The sequence below is a fragment of the Gavialis gangeticus genome, unplaced genomic scaffold (assembly GCF_001723915.1).
Source record: "Gavialis gangeticus isolate Ggan-Ray unplaced genomic scaffold, GavGan_comp1, whole genome shotgun sequence".
In the NCBI taxonomy this organism is placed as follows: Eukaryota; Metazoa; Chordata; order Crocodylia; family Gavialidae; genus Gavialis; species Gavialis gangeticus.
The window spans coordinates 156,325,594-156,330,247 of record NW_017729032.1 but is presented as its reverse complement, the minus strand read 5'-3'; positions in this window follow the sequence as shown (position 1 = coordinate 156,330,247).

The window sequence follows — 4,654 nt, the reverse complement described above, 5'->3', positions numbered from 1 at the left end:
GGCATGAGACTGAGGGGTTGTGGTCTGGTCCCCAGGGCTGGCTGCTGGTGCCTGGTCAGCCAACTGAGCCCAGCTAGTACTAGCCATGGTTGCCAGCCAGCCTCTGCTCCCCCTAAGCCAGCAGGAGTTGGGGGAGGGTATGGTGCATCCTGGGGTGTTGAAGGACTGAAATTTGGTAGTTTGATCTCCACAGAGTGGTCAAGTGTTACTTAACATGAGCTCAGTAATACAGCTCAAAGCTAAACCTCACCCAAAGTGGCATAACTTTAAAACACCTAGAGGGAACTTAAAACTACTTTTCACATTTTAACATGTGGACAATTTGGTATTAAGAACTCTAAGTATAGCCTAAAGGTAACATGCAACAACACCTTGCTCTATGAGAGTGTACATTTGGAACTAATACTGTAAATCTATATTGCATCATGATGCCCATAAGTTTCCCTGCTTAGTCAAGCCTCAGATATATATTAAATTTAAAGAAACAGTTGTTTAAGTGTTTGGAATTCAGAGGTTACTATAAAACCAACACCTGATAGCAGTTTTATTATGTGCATCACTATGTGCAATTCTAAATGCACATCAAAGATAGCACTTCCATTGCTTTGCTGCTGATGAATGTAAGGCACAACCCCAACTTTATGGTTGAATTAATGGATAAACTCAGTTTTTTAGCTTCCTATGCTTGGATCCTGAGCCTAAATTGTGGAACTCTTTTTGAAGAAATAAATATTTAGAGTGTCCTTAAATGTCTCGTAAAATATTATATTCTGCTCTCAAAGTGCCTATGACATAATATTCTTTTAAATGCAACTTCAGGTGGTGGCTTTTAAGTTTAAAAATTATTTACTTTCATAAGAAAAATACACTCACCAATATATCCACTCAGTTTTCTGATAATGTGTATTTATTTGTATTCAGAAATACAAATGTTGGAATCAAAATACAAATATAAATATAGGTCTAGACACACAGCCCTACTCTTTAACACAAAGTACAGTGGAATGGAGGTTTCTTTTAGGGGACAGTTGTTTGAGAACTTGAGGGTATGAAGCATAGGGAGGTTTGGCTTTTGCTGGATTGGTCTGGGATTACTAGGATGGCTATCTAAACTAGAATGATATACTGGTACTAGTGCTACCTGTATTATTCAAGGCACATTGGGCACAGAATTTTACTTTCATTTCACTATGACATCACAAGCTGCACTGCTAGCAAAGAAATCACACATCCCTAAGAAAAACTTAGGAAGTAAAGATAATTAAAAATCTATAATTTTGTTCTTGTGTAAGAAAGTTCTATTTTGGCACATTACGTGTAGATATCATTAAATTGCAGTGACTGTAATTTAAATGGTATTCCTCAGTTGAACTATTCTTTATGAGAAATGTTACCGTGATTAGGAGTGTCACATGTTGGTTAGTGATTGATGGCTAGTGACAACAAAGCCATCCATAGAGAAGAAACTGAGAGAGTGATCCTGCAAGAGCTCTGCCCAAGATTGGCCACTACAGTCAATAGAAGTGTTGACGGTTTGCATGTTTGAATTGCCAGTGAACTTTGATTATCTGTGAAAAGCTCCATCTAGGCCTGTTATATATGTTCCTCATTTTCTAATCAGTAGAATTTAATATTTAAATCCTGCAACATGATTCTGTGGATTCTACACATGCTGTGGTGGATTCTACAGTAGGTTACATGTTATGTCTGTTGTTCCAAATATACTTCTATCAATTGACTATAAGGCCTCTTCAATTTTCCTTTATTAAGGAACTGGCTATTTTTTGTGTTTTGCAGGGAAACTAAAAAATACTTCTATTTTTAAGCTCCTTTCCCACCTAACAAAGACGTTGTGGGAGGGGAGGGAAAGAAACCAGGCAGCAGATCCCTCTCTCTGCTGTAGTACTTTATCCTTATTTTTTTGCAGTTGCGTTTGATGTTTAATATCAACATAGTCACTATAACAGCATATCCACAAAATAATGTACTTTCATTGTGAATGTTAACACTCTTTATGCTTGTAATGCATTGTGTCAGTAGAGGTTCATCTCTTCAGTCCATTGCCACAGGCTGCTTTTTTTGCATGAAAGTAGAGACAAATATTGAACATAGTGAAATACTAGTAATGACAAAGAGATAGAGATGCCCCCACCCAATCACTCCAGTGTATTACAAGCTATGCAGTTTTGTTTGGTCCATTAACTAAACCTGAGTAATTATGATATGCTGCCACCAACATGTCTTGCTGCAGCTGCTCTATGTAGTGTCATTGATTATTACTAAAATATTAAAAAACTGTCTCATAAATAATAGACTGTTTCAGTATCTGTTCCTACATCACAGGAAGCCCACCAATCAAATTAATAAACAGCACAAAACATCATATGCTCTACATTTTTTTTTCACTTTCCATAGCTAAACACATTACCAGCATGTTTAGATAAGGATTAAGGAATACTGAAGTATTCAACATGATGAATGTGTATGGCTAATTACATATATCCCTGGTGTACAAAAATATACCACTGACTGAAAGGCTCAGAATAACAGATAAAAGAAAGGAAATGAAAAGAAAGTTTGCCTCAAAAGGCAAGGCATTAGTGCAGATCAAGGATACCTCTGATATGAAATGTCACAAGACGGTAGCTAGATTCTAATGGGCAAATAATATGAAGAGAGAAGGTAGGTGTGAGATTCAGAAAGGGATGTAAGCACTTAATTTGTGATACAGGTGGAATATGGGTATCAAAGTCCAAGAAGAGAGTGACAGAAACCCTGTATAACCTGTAGAGGCACTCAAGATGTTCTGAGCACCTTTTTTTTTTGGTGAAAACTGACAAAGAAAGCTAAAGTTCTCCTGTTGCGTATACCCAGAGTCACTGCCATCGTGGCTGAACAGAGCATCCAGAGACATCTGTCCTTCTTAAGCTGGTTCTGAATTGACCAACCAGAGACCAAATTCTGTTCCGTTAATTACATGGCTAGTTCCTGAAAGACAGTTAGCAGAGGTTGTCCTCCTCCTCAGTACATTTTTGTGACTTAGTTTAAGGCTAAAATAATGGCATGTTACCAAAGTAATTCTGCTAACATTTTTTTTCCAGGGATTTGAGCACGGTGGAAGGGGATTGAGCTTTGGTACCTAATAGATGTTACAAGATCTGTTTTTAGGTGCCTGTGTCCATATGCTGTGGCAGGCCCAATAGATGTGTTCACAGCACTCCAGTAACAGTGGGTTTAGCACTCTTGGCCACTTTTATTTGAAAGCATGGCCAGTGGTGACAGTGGCATCATATCTGAGTGGTTGCAGTAATTATCCAAGAATGAGAAACTTGGGTTCAATCCTCTCCTGAGCTTGAAGAAATTCAACTGTATACCTCCAGTGTCCCAAGAGAAGTGCCTGTGTTACCAGACGAGAGGATAACTTGGACTGAGAGTTCTCTTGGTCCCTCCTGCTGCATAAGCTGCCCCACTCTGCACAAAGGGAATGCAAGACTCATAGCCCAGAGAAAGAAGTAGCAAGAGGGTGCATGCCTCACTAGCCCAATGCTAAGGGCTCTTCCCTGGGAAGGAAGGAGTCCTGATTTCTTGTCCCTGCTCCTGGGACTGCTCATGCATTATACACAAGTCACTGTATAAAATGTACAACATCATTAAGTAGGAAGGGAAGATTTAGGCATCCACTCCTCTCAGTGGGCTGAGCATTATGTATTCCCCATCTAAGTCTCTAAGTCTTCCCATTTAAAATAGACGGAACCTAGGAGCCTTACTCAGATTTATGGATTTCCCTACCAAGCCAAGGCTCCTAAATACTTTTTGTGAATCTTCTGAAGCTGGAGAAGTGAAATTTCTGTTGTCATTGAAATATCTCTGTGTGTAGCCAAACTTTTGCTGTGCAAAGTGCCAAAATATATATTCAGCTAGTGTTACTTTTCCACTATTACACCAAACAGACAGTGTATAGAACAGTTTGAGTTCTCACATTTGTGTTCCTTAGTAGTAATTTTGAAGAGTAATCTCTTGGAGAAAAATGAAATATTTTAGATACTTTACATAAAAACAATGAAGTGAGGAGGGGAATAGTTATATTCTCCGTGCCCCACCCTTTAAAAAAAAACATAGGCACAATCCTCTGAGTATCCTAGGGCAGTAGGCACCAATATAATCACTACAGAGTGTTCTGGGATGATCTCCATTTTTCTTGTAAAAATACTGGCGCACTTGAGAAATAAATTGTTTGGATTATTTGGCAGCCTTTATCCCTGTAGATATACTCCAATGCTAATGTTACTATGATGTTTGTAATAAGCAAATGCAAGTTGAAAATATTCATCTGAATACTCTTAAAATAAAAATGTCACAATTGAAAGACCCTATTCATGGTTTGATACTGCTATTTAACATAGTTCCAGCAAACCACATATAGATTCAGTGATAGCTTCAGTCCCCCACTCACCTTCTTTTTCTCAAGGTCTTTTTTTCCTAAAAGGAAATAAAAGTTGGCAGAATAGAAATATGTGAGCTGAAGCTATCTGTGGATTGCTATTTCTTGTAGCTGTGTGTGTCCCTGGCATAGGGTGAATTAAAGAATGACCACAATACATTGATCTGTGTTCCAATCTGCTGTTTTTTCCCCCCAAATGCCACCCCCCCCCCC